General features: G+C 37.7%; 1 protein-coding gene and 1 long non-coding RNA gene across 2 annotated transcripts in view; one reads left to right on the top strand and one right to left on the bottom strand.

The window, feature by feature from the left end:
- LRRTM4 (leucine rich repeat transmembrane neuronal 4) overlaps window positions 1–12,744 on the top strand; it is a 699,153-nt gene that overhangs the window by 452,712 nt on the left and 233,697 nt on the right. The gene's annotated exons all lie outside the window — the stretch shown is intronic.
- On the bottom strand, window positions 911–3,788 carry LOC144229339 (uncharacterized). The gene is made up of 3 exons (XR_013334463.1): window positions 3,643–3,788; window positions 1,205–1,288; window positions 911–1,079 (listed from the first exon to the last, which is right to left on the bottom strand). It is a non-coding gene; the product is annotated as an uncharacterized LOC144229339 (long non-coding RNA).

Raw genomic sequence — 12,744 nt, 5'->3', positions numbered from 1 at the left:
AGGGGCCCAGAATGACTCATATTGGGATGGTCTTGTTGATGTCCTGTAATTTTGAAGTGTTTCGGTAGGAGGTTATTCTTTTTCTAAAACTTAATATTGAATTTATAAGTAGAATGCAAACCCATATTGTGCTCAGTCTAAACATACTTGTGTTCACACTTGGGCTATCCCTTGACCATCGGTTTTTCCCCTGTTTTCTTTCCTTCTTCCTAATTTGGCCTTCTCAATCTTATTAGCCCTCACATACCTCTTCCTATCGATTCTCTCCATCAGGCCTTACTATTCCACAGCCTGTAGGCGAGACAAGAACACCAGCAAAACTCGTAATATTCACACTTGCCATCAAGCTCCATCATTTTCATTATATTCCCTCATCATGCTCATAGGAAAAAGTTAAGAATTTACTCACTTTGATTCCCACATGGGGGAAATTTTAAAAAAAATTAGGTTTATTTTCCACAACTAAAACCAATCTTACCATCAAACTCCCTGGAAAATGTGTATAAAGATCCTCCTTATTTTACTCAGAAGAAACTGAGCCACTGAGAAGTTAGGTAACCTGCTCAATTGAAGGCAACAGACCCTCCCAGTATATAACAGCCTCTTTCTCATTAACATGATCTCATTGGGGGTAAATGTAGAACTATTTCAAAATTCAAATTCTCAACCTGAGTTATTTCTCTCATCATCCAGAGTTTTTCTTCCCCTTCTTCTGTCCAAGAAAGTATGTAAATTTATTGGGAAGATTGCTAACACTAGTGACTTTGGGGTGGCATTGACCTCAACCCCTATTGTTACCACTGATGAGAAGCCAAGGGCTCCTGTAACTCATATTCTGTTCTCCCAGCACAGGCTCTCTGCAATGGTTTTGAAAGAGCCAGTCTATGCCTCCACTGATAGTGATATTCTTACTCACTTCAGTTTTTAATAGTGCTTCAGATGCTCTCAGGTGTGGCTGGGACTTCTTCTTGACTTCCAGTATGTCCCGCAATGTTCACTTTAAGTCCACTTTTTCTTCACAGTGTTGACCTCACAGGCAAGCTTGCTCAATAGAAAGACCCCTCTGAAATGCCTGGTTCCTGAGGGAGAATGGAAGGCACCTTCCTCAGACTCTGCCTTTGCCAACACATATGACAAGACCACACCTGTTCTCTGCAGCCAAGTCATAGGAACAGAAAGAACAAACTAGAATCAAGGCACACACCTTCTCCCACTCTCTCCTTCTATCTCAAGTTCTCTGAATAGTTCCACCTCTTCCCCAGTGTGATGTTCTTTCTCAATGGGGAAGCTGAAAGAAAAAAGAAGATAAAAAGAAAAGAAAATGAGAATGCTGGAAAATTAGGTTATTTAACCTTAATCATATATGCTATATGTTTAGCATTCAATTCCATCACAATTAAGGATATACCTCTTGAAGGGCTCCTGAGTGGCTCACTGCGTCAGTTAAGCATCAGACTTTAGCTCAGATGATGATCTTGCGGTTCATGAGGTAAAACCTGGCATTAGGCTCTGTGCTGACAGCTCAGAGCCTGAAGCCTGCTTCATATTCTGAGTCTTTCTGTCTCTCTGTCTCTCTCTCTCTCTCACTCTCAAAAATAAATAATAAAAACACTAAAAATAAAATATAAAAAAGAATATACCTCTTGAACAGGTATTTTTTTTCCTTGTTGAGATATGCCCGAGCTTACCACTTATTAACAATGTCCTGAACCAGTTATATAGGTGAGTCATTAACAGTACCATGGGTAGTAATTACAGATAGGTATTATGTATCTTTGATGAGTTACACTTAACCAAGGAAGCAATCCTTATTTTGTTGAATAACCTTATTTGCTTTTCTCATTTATTTCAGTTATAGTATATTAGATCTCTGGAAAACAGAATCCTACTTTTTGCTGAATTGCTATATAATCAAATGATTTGAGATTTACTCAATTTATGTTTCTGGGTCTCAGTTCCTCGTCTAGAAATTCAATCCGATAATTTGAAAAACCATTTCTAGTTCTAAAAGTCTATGATACTTCTACTTTAAAAATTACATTAGAACTTTGACTTTAAGTGCAATTAGCACTAATCAATCCTGCCTGGGTTCCATAGGTAATTCTTTATACTCTTCAGGATCTCTTCAGTTAAATGATTTTGTGTCAGTGTCTACAGTTTCAGATTTAAAAAGAAGAAGAAGAAGAAGAAGTAGAAGAGGAAAGGAGAAATATACCAACACAAACTCTGTTGGCATTAATTTCTCAGTGTAAAAACTTCCTGTACTATAGAAGGTTTCCATAGAACATCTGTTTTAAACCCCTGTGTTGTAATATTACTGAGATGATATTTCTGAAGAATAATTTTTATTTTGATAGGACGTGGAAACACGAGAGTAATCTTTCTTCCCTTCCTGTGGTGCATTCATACTGTTTCAACTTAGTTGAGCTGGAACTACATTTCCCAGAATTCATTCCATATATGGTTTGGAGTTTACATTGCTCGCAAAAGACATTTTGCATGAGATCTGGTAGGCAATGATAAAGCAGTGCCATAGTGTATGCTGTAAGGTTTGAAGCAGTGCTTCAAACAATGTAGCCCATGCTGTCACTAACCTGTTATCTCACCTTGTAAGTGTGGGACAGCGACTGGACACATAGCTTCTCTACCTCCCACCACTTATTTTCCTTCAACAGCTCTGAGTTTTGAATCACATGAGGGGGGTGGATCCCTGGTAAAAGGCACCAGCCTGTCCTCCAAGTCCCCTATGGCATCTAGATTGGGGTGGTGAGAAACATACATGTGTTACAGTTTGTCCTTTCTGTCCTATTTTTACTTCATTCTTGTCCAAAAAAAATAAAAAGGAAGGAAGGAAGGAAGGAAGGAAGGAAGGAAGGNAAGAAAGAAAGAAAGAAAGAAAGAAAGAAAGAAAGAAAGAAAGAAAGAAAGAAAGAAAGAAAAAGAAAGAGAAAGAAAGAAAGAAAGAGAAAGGAAGAAAGAAAAAGAAAGAAAGACACAAGCTTCCATTCTGGATGCCAATTGGGCTGACCTCTGGAAACATCAAACTCAACATTAAACATAGAAGTGAAATCTAGCATAAACTCCTTCCTCAGTTCCCACAATTAGGTAGGGTCTATCCCAAAACTAAATCTCTTATTCTAACCCTATTCTGTCCCATATGATAGCCATTAGTACATGTGACTACAGAGCATTTAAATGTAACTAGTGGAGGGCGCCTAGTGGATCAGTTGGTTAAGCCTCCTACTTTGGCTTAGGTCATAATCTCATGGTTTGTGAGTTCGAGCCCCACATTGTGTTCTCTGATGTCAGCACAGAGTCCCTTTCAGATTCCCTCTGCCTTTGAGCCTCCCCTACTTGTGCTCTCTCTCTCAAAAATAAATAAATACTAAAATAATAAAATAAATGTAACTAGACTGAATTGATAATGAGTATGAAATACACATTAGAGTTTGAAGACTTAGTAAAAAAAGAGAGAATATAAATAATCTCATTGATAATATTTTATATGGTTATATGTTATGATCATATTTTGAAAATATCTCATTAGATAAAATATATTAAAATTAATTCCATCATTACTGTCTTAGTCAATTATATCTGCTAAAACAAAACAGTGCAGACTGGCTAGCTTAAACAACATACATTTATTTCTCACGTTTCTGGAGGCTAGGAAGCCCAAGATCAAGGTGTTGGAGGATTCAGTGTCTGGTGAGGGATCTCTTTCTGGTTTGCCGATGGGCCATCTTCTTGCTGTGTACTCACATGGAGGAGAGATAGAGAGCTCTAGTCTCTTCCTTTTTTATAAAGATACTAATCCCATCTGGAGATTCCACCCTATGACCTCCTAAATATAATTACCTCACAATGCCCCAACTCCCAATACTCTGTATTGGAGATTAGTGTTCCAACATACGAGTGTTGGTGAGGGACACATTCAGTCCATAACATTTTTCTGTTTTACTTTTTTGATATGGCTACTAGATCATTTTAAGTGAATGCATGAGTCACATCCTATTTCTATTAGATAATAATACTCTAGATTACTCATATACTTCTGATGCTCTCATAGAAAACTAATTCATTATTTTAATATCCCCCGGCTCCTATATGGATTGTTATTATTCGAGAAAATCCCCAAAATGACATTTGATGTTCATCTGATCAATTATGTTCGAATTTTCTTTTACATGGAGAGAATGGTGAAGTAGCTTTCTCTTTCATGACCCCAAAACACAATCAAATCACAACTTACAAATCACCTGTGGGTAAGACTTCAGTTGACCAACTTCCCTCTAAACAATGGATCCATTTATTCATTCATTCAACAAATATTCTCTAAATAACACCTAAGTATCAGTTACTCTTCTAAGTTTTAGTGGGGGGGAAGGATACAAATCTGAACATGTAACAAAAAGGTCTTGTCCTGATGGAATATAGAGTTTAATAAAGGGAGACAGATGGTAAGTGAACCAAAAGGATGACTAGAGAATTTAAAGTGGATCTTGAGCAAAATAAGTTATGATCTGATAGATAGTAACTAGACATGGTTTCTTTTAGATGGTTTGAACAATGATAATTTCTTTCTCAAATTTTACAAGATGGAAGCTTACATTATGTTTAAAAAATGACTTTATTAGTTTAAAAGATGTATGAAAATACAATAAATAATTTCAATTTTATTTATTTGAAGAAACAATGAGAAAAATTATAGAAAATCATGTATATGGAAGTAGAGTTGATTGCCACTGATATTCCAGTTATGGCTACTGTGATTTTAGAGCTGGTGTGTTCAAGCCTACAGTTAAAAAATTCAAGGCTGACCAGCTTCTTAGCTTTATTTTGAATTGCAGACATAAAGTAGAGGATAGGTTACAGTTTTGTCAGTGAGTACAAAGGAATCATACCTCTTGGCACTTTTAAAAGTGTTTATTAATATTTAATGTATCTGTAGGATGCTTTGAAGGATATAGTTTATACAATTAGAACATCTACAAGGAATGAGTCATAGTACATGAATCATGTTTGTTATCTGTTTTGAAATTTAAAATCACTAGCAGGTTTCCAAAATGCATATTCAAGTTCTAAGGAAGATAGAGGACAAACCTCTGATGGGTAAAGAAAATGATGCCACAGATCACACTTCAGAGAAAAATAATATTTCTTATAGACTTTGATGTTGAAATCATACAGTAATTGCAAGGAAAGATTTTCAGTGGATCTGACATCTTTCCTTTGGGTTGGCCCATGAGTTGTCTATGAATGGAGTCAGCTTTCTACTTGTGCCGAAAACATTCAGTGGTTCAGTGCCAAAGCAGTTTTGACAAACTTTTTCATTGGTGCCAATTCTCATGATGGTGTGCTCTCAGCATTTGCCTTTGAATTTCAAATGGTTGTAAAACTCCAGGGGTTCACACTCTGTGAATGAAATGAGACAAGAAGATGTCAGCAAAACTGTTTAGCTGCATTTCATCATTTTTTTTTCCTTCTTGGCTCCAACGTGGCTTGAGACCTGGCGTACTGTATAACACAGTAAAGTGTTAGACAGAAAGTGCTAACCCAGTCAGAAACAGTGAATCCTACAAGGAGAAAGCAATAAGCTACCAGAAAGGCATTGCCGACGCCTTGCCATGCCTCCAGGCTTAGAAAACAATTATAAAAATGGTACATTTGGAAATCACTATGTCCCAGGCAGAAGCAATAAATTGACTGAGTTAATGTACATGATTTGACTACTGATAGAAACATGAGCTATATAGCAAGCACACCTCAACAAAAAAACCACAAGAGTTTAGTCTGGTACCCAGATGTTACTCAAATACACAGCTGTTCGGCACTGCATTGCCAATATTTAGTGATTTTAATTCCCTAGCCCTTACATTGTTTTATAGTGACAACAGCAGCCACCTTATTCAAAAAGCTTAATCAATATCATTTCAATAGTGAGTTAAAAATGCCACAGTTACACTAGCTTCTGAGTGAAGCTACTTTATGTTGAAGAATCTAATCTCTATCTTCTATGGTATATCCATGATTCTGCTTTTAGGAATGATTGAGTTTAAGAAAAATATAATATGGATTAGATTGGAGTATAAAATAAAACGATATTAGAGGTTTTATATATCAGCTTTCACTTAGGATGCTGAGATAAACATAAATGTGTATACCACCAATTCAAGTGGCTTTTCTGTTTGTCATTTTAATTTAAATATAAAGAATGCCATCCAGATGACATTAATTTACATTAATACCATGCTACACTTGCGGTGTTCATTTGTTTTATTTTTTTGTTATCTTCTCTATGAATGCCTCTGTCCACACGTAGTAAGTGGTTGGCCAAATTACCAAATTCTACAATTGTTCACATTGGTACAGTTTACATTTTCCTTCCATATTTCAATTTAGTGTGGTGGAGATTAATACCTTAGATAATATATCTGGAACACTGTAAAAGTATATATTTTCAGTGAATGACTCAATTCATTGAAGGAACAATGAAGCTATATGAAAGCTGTCTTGGATGTAGGACAAAATCATTTAACCTCTGCCGTGTCTTTTGTAGGATAGTGTAGGTTATGGAGTTGCACTCAGCAGCTGATTGTAGAAGAGTAATTAGGAAAAGAGCCAATTTGCTATTCATAGAACTCTCTCTGAAGCAAAATAAAAGATGTGCAGACTTTCTTTTCCACTGACCCATTGCAAAGATACTGTAAATACCTTGCTCTATTCAGTCCCCTTAAGAGAGACCTGAATGGTGAGATTCAGTTGTAAAGATTCACCAGTATGTCAGCCAAATGTACAACTTATTCATGTTGCCATTTTATTAGATGGGGAAAAGATTATGGCAGATCAACATTTTCTCAAACCTTGGTATCAATTTTTCCTTTGTCCTCCTATTTCTATTTATGGACTTTCATTACTTTCCAAATATATTCTTTCACACAGCAATGGAATTTGATCATGTAGCCAATATATCTCAGCAGATTTTACATGCATGACTGCTATCTTCATATTGATCTTTTTAAATTGCTATAATACTTTGCACTGTGTCTAAAGGCACTCAATGTTTCTTTTATTATAATACACAAGGGAGCCTTGATTTTCACCTCCTCTTTTACTCTCATCTCCTCTGTGAGTTCTTAGTCTTACTTCTCTTAGATAACAGAATTGCACATGTGCATACCCTACATCTTGTATGCACAAAAGCGATGTTTCTTTTTATTTCTTGTAAGGAAAAGCTCTCATTGCCTTGAGTTTCCATTTTGCTCCCAAGGTCTCCCAGGTCCCCCAAGTTAAAATTGGTTCTTTCATACTAACTCAACCTCTTCCTAATAGAAAGTCATTAGAAGGTAAAAACAATGTTTAAAATCATATTAGAGTATTTTTTCCCGATGAAGCTTACCCTTTGCCCTCCTTGAATCTGTCCATAAGAGAATGTTTTTATGTGTTTGTCTAGAGATACATTTGGTACAACTGCTGTCCTCTGAACTTCTAACAGTCTTCAGGGTCTAGGTCTGCTTGGGCCTCTTCAATCCCTATCAGGGTCTGGTATCCACTGAAGGTTGGCTACCTGTTTCCTGTGGGTATCTTGTTGCCACACTTCAGAGATCCTAGTGAAGGAGCCCATCTTTGTAGCTCCTATATTCTTTTTTTAAAAATATTTTTATTTATTTCTAGGAGAGAGAGAGAGAGCAGGAGCAATGGAGGGTCAGAGAGAGAGGGAGACACAGACTCTGAAATAGGCTCCAGGCCCTGAGTTGGCAGTCAGCACAGTGTAGCTCCTATATTCTAATCCCAGACTTTCGAATCTACCAGTTATCTTCAGGTATTCCATGGACTCAAAAGAGCAGCACATCTCAGCCCATTTGTCTGCATCTTGTTGGTACCTGCAGACTCTGAGAGACTGTTCTCCAGCCCAGCAATATAGACACCTTCCCTACCCCTTGCCTCTCTGAATCTCAGAATGACTGTAGATATGGGACTTTGCTAAGGGTAACAACCCTTAACCCTGAGGTTAAGATTTTAATCTCTTTCGTCTACCCGCATCCCTCAAAATAAAATTTTCTAGAGGCTTTACTTTTGGAAGGGAATATACTTAGGTAATAGCCCTCAGCCATTTTTTTGCTGTTGCTCACTGAACATCTCTTTGATATCCTGAGTAAAAATGAACTTTGAGAACTTAGGGGAAAATTTTGTTTTTTCCCTCAGCAGAGCCTATATTTAAAATTACTGTAATTACCATTATTCCCAAAATGTTAAGTCAGAGAATCAAAAATGGTCAGTAACTCTTATTCCAGGCCGTATTTTTGTTCCTCTGAAGGAATGTACGCCTTTTTTTTAAGAGCTAGAAATACTCAGAAGAGCATGATTGAAAAGAAAGAAATATATGTGGAAATATTTTAAATATATATCATCTTTGGGTTTTTATCTGTTGATTCATTTTAGAGCTTGGACTCTGGAGACAGACTGCATGGATTTGGGTTTGAATCCTGGTTCTTCTGTGTACTGCCTCTGTGGTCATAAGCATTACTTTTCCTCTTTGTGCTGCCCTCTGTCTGTGTGTAAAATAAGGATAATAGTATCTCTATAATTACACAAGGATGTTAGTAAATGAGCTAATGTTTACAAATTTCTTAGAATAATTCCTAGCATAGTATAAGTTCTATAAGTAGTTAATAAGAATGGTAATGACAATGATAATACTAATATGCAAATAAGAATAAACAAAATCTACAATTACCATGAAATTAAAAGTTTAATTATAAACACACACATGAAAATTCTATCAGTAGCAAAAAAAATGATATAAACAGCACATAGAAAGCTGAAGTTGCAGCCTAAAAGACTCCAGAGAAGAGAAATTGGATATATTCTTACTGCAAAATTGAAGATTAGAGAAAAAATTAAAAATAAACAAAAATTCAACTGAGTATCCACCATATGTAAAACTCTGGTCTGGTCACTGAGATTATCACTATAGACAAAACAAATTTTTGGCTCCATTTAGCATAAATTCTTAGTGTGAGTGAGATAGCAAATGAAACAAGTAAAAATGAATAAAATAAAATATTGATACATGCTTCCAAAAATAAACTAAATAAATAAGGATAATTATTATGTTAGAGGTAGAATTTACATTCAATGTTCCTGGGGACACCTCCCACAAGGCCTTTTAAGTAGAGATCTGAATGAAGAGAAGAAGCCAGTCGTGGGAGAATGTGAGAGCAAGGACACCAAGGGTGCATTAAGGGTGAGAGAAAAAATGAGCTTGTTGTTTCCAGTTTCCAGGAAACACAAAGGGCACTATGGTATGAAACCTTAGGGGTTTAAACAGAGGAGTGACACATCCTATTACATGTGTTTAAGAAGAAAAATCTGACTGCTATGAAATGAATAGATTGCAGGGGGCTAGTGTGGAATCAGGGATACCACTTAGTGGGCAATAGGTATAGTTCAAATTAATGGTGGTTTCAGCTGGGACAAACTGAGCAGTAGTAATTATAGGGGAAAAGTTTCACATACTAGGAATTTTGAAATATGGCTTTTGGTATTTGCTGAGGATCTGGACGCAGGATAAAATAAGTCTCTCCCACCAGGAATTGGGCATCTTACATCTACCTCTTAGAAACACACCATTTTCACAGCCTTTGTTTTATAAACAGGTAGAAACCTAGCTTCCACTCTTTCCCAGCTTTGCTTTGGAGTTTCCAGCAAATAGGCTCTAAATGGTTATTTGAAAAGCAAACTAAGGTATACATTTGAAAAGAGGCCAGATATACACTTGACAATAATTATCTCAGAAGAACGCAGAGTGGAACACTGAAGATCTACAAAGTCATAATGATATGATTCTAAGAGAATAAAATACTAAGCATTATTTTATATATTGAATGGGGGGAAAGCCCATCAAGTATCATTAACATAACCCTTAATTTGAAGACACCAGGCCTGAGAATTCTCCAAAGGAACACTCTGACCTTGTGCAGGAGGGTAGAATGATTTAAGGAGATTAATCAGGCAGGGTGAGTGGCAGTTTGGCTGATTTCAGGAATAGTTAGAGTGATTCTTGAAAAGCAATCATATGTGAGGCCGATCTGGCTGTGACATCTGTCACCCCATTGATCACCAGTGTTGATTTGGCTGACTAAGCAGGTGTCCCCCCCCTCCCGCATTGCTTCATGTGCATCCCTCCTGAAGCTGTGTGCTCTGTGAAAGAGGACGACCTTCCCTAATAGAGAATTACTCTTCAGTCAAGGGTATACGAGTAGCTGAGCTTCCCTGCTGGGACCACCAAACAGGCTATCAAGGTCCATTTTTGTAGGAGAATATAGGGTAGTCAAGCTTCCAAGACTACAGACACATCCAAATGAGTGCTACATGTGGCAGTCAGCCTTATTAAAGAAGGAGAAGGAGAAGGAGAAGAAGAAGAAAGGAATTATTTGTGCAGATCACTATGGTTTATGCAGTATGGGCTTTGTCAAGAGTGCAAAGGAGCCATTAGGGGGTGAGGCCATGTACAAGAGATAGTAGGAGAAATAGTTGCCAGGACAAAGACATATGAGGCACTGTAGATAATCCTTTATCCTTCAATCACTCTCACTTGGAGTTTAATTTTTTAGAGCACATTACATGACATCTGTTGGTTGTGGAGGAATTGATTTTGTGGTTAGTGGAGATGGAAAGAGATGTGATATGAGGGTAAAGGAAAGAGAGAGTTCGAGGATGATGCCATGTTTTTTGGCTAGTCATTGATTCTATTCTTACATCTTGTCTCCAAAGAAGTATTAATGAAAAATTCTGTCATATAGAGGAAAGGAATATTTGACCCACAGTGATACTCCCCACCCAGGAAATCCCCTATCACATATATACACTTGGTTTAGAAATGTTGTACTGCATTCTAATAAGTTTGTCTTATTTAAGCAACAGGGTACATCACATTCCTGGGGGGTAGGGGCCTGGCTTTCCAGTGCATATGTGAATCATTCTAGATCCTCTGCCAATTATTCAAGGAAAAAGTGTGCTGGAGGCCCACTCCAGCTGGTCCAGGGGTCCCTGAAGGATGGACAGTGTCAGCGAGAGAGAGTGAGAGAGCCCCAAGATTCTTTCTGATCACCAGGCAAGCAAATATGCCCTGTCGGTTTTGGTGTCTTTATTTATAGGTCAAATGTTAACATGGCATCAGAAACTGGAATTTTTATAATGGATAGTTGTCTGTGGTAAGATGTTTTGGAAAAGGTACAGAAACAGGTTTTACAGAAGTATTCTTGCAGAACTACCCCAATTATAGTGAGGTTGAGTAACTAAGAAAATAACAGGGTGTTCTTAGTGAAAAACAAGATAACATACACATTTTAATAACGCTAAGATTAAGTCATAGGTTAAGTTGGAGATACTCTTATCCATCCTCATCACAGCTGCCAGTGTAAGGGAAGGTGTTTGTGGAATGTAGGCCTAGGGAAGGGACTGCTATACATCATCAGTTAGCAAAGGTTTATGTGATAACGTATGTTCTGCCCTTATCTGTTCCTTCTCTCTAAGTTAGGCTCTTTGTCTCCAGGCAAGACTTAAATGTCCAGTTATATTCCTTACGGTACCAGAGAGCCAATCATACCTTTAAAAAGTTTAACGCATTTCCAGTACGTAGAATAGCCTCTTTGAGTGCATTTACCTTTGTGTCTAGTATTATGATTTCTTGAATAGCTAGTGCATGAGAGACATTTTTGGTCAGTTGATTTGTGCTGTATGAACCTCTTGGACTAATGCAACGGTAGAAACAGAATTGTACATGTAAAGGTCAATCTTTTATGACTAGGGGTCATTAGCCTGTTCATAGCTCAAGGGTAAGTATGGAGGAAAACAGGACCTGCCAGAGACACGATGTCTGTTCCCATAATCAAAAGAAGAATTCCCACAATAAGTTCCTTCACAAGGTGCAGTCATCATACCAGGGCCAGAATAAGGGGACAAGTCACTCCCGATACTGATCAACAAGGTACCTTGGGGGTTGGTGCTCAAGCAGAAATAATTGAATAGGGGTGGATATCCATCATCATCTGATGGCAAGAGACCATACAAACTTGCTTTAACCTCACCAGGAGCTTTCTCGACTAGTGGGCTCAGAATGGCTCCCAACAAAAGTGTGATCCAAAAACAGAAAAATAAGAATCCACAGCATGAGTCCAAGGTAAGCTGGTGAAGAGGTGTCCTCTCTCTCTTGCCTAACTCCTTTGAATGTAGATTTCAAGGAGGATGAGTATAGGCTTCCTTGAAGCAGCCATTAAGGCAATCCTTACCACACCCCAATAAGTCAGCACTTTGATGAGACTTGGCCTACAGCTATTAGTTAGCTNAAAAAAGTATCAAAGGGGCAAAGGGGCAGGGACAAAGGGACAAAGGACATTCCTAGGGAAGAAGAATAAGGGGGTTCCTGTGTAAAACTTCCCTTCACTGCAGCCATGGAGGGGCATAGATTAATTTCCGACATGAAATACTAAAAGCCTCCTGAGACAGAGAGTGGAACCCAGATAATGGCTATGTGCAAAACCAAGGAGAAGATGAAGGAATGGTCAGATAAGCATTAATTATTCCATTAAAACTTTTTTTTTTAAATGTTTTATTTATTTCTAGGAGAGAGAGAGAGAGACAGTGTGAGCAGGGGAGAGTCAGAGAGAGAGAGGGAGTCACAGACTGAAACAGGCTCCAGGCTCTGAGCTGGCAGCCAGGACAGAGCCCGACGCGGGGCTC

The sequence above is a fragment of the Crocuta crocuta genome, unplaced genomic scaffold (genome assembly GCF_008692635.1).
Source record: "Crocuta crocuta isolate KB4526 unplaced genomic scaffold, BGI_CrCroc_1.0 scaffold263, whole genome shotgun sequence".
Taxonomy (NCBI): Eukaryota; Metazoa; Chordata; class Mammalia; order Carnivora; family Hyaenidae; genus Crocuta; species Crocuta crocuta.
The sequence above is the reverse complement of the archived record's forward strand: the minus strand, read 5'-3'. Positions and strand labels throughout refer to the sequence as shown.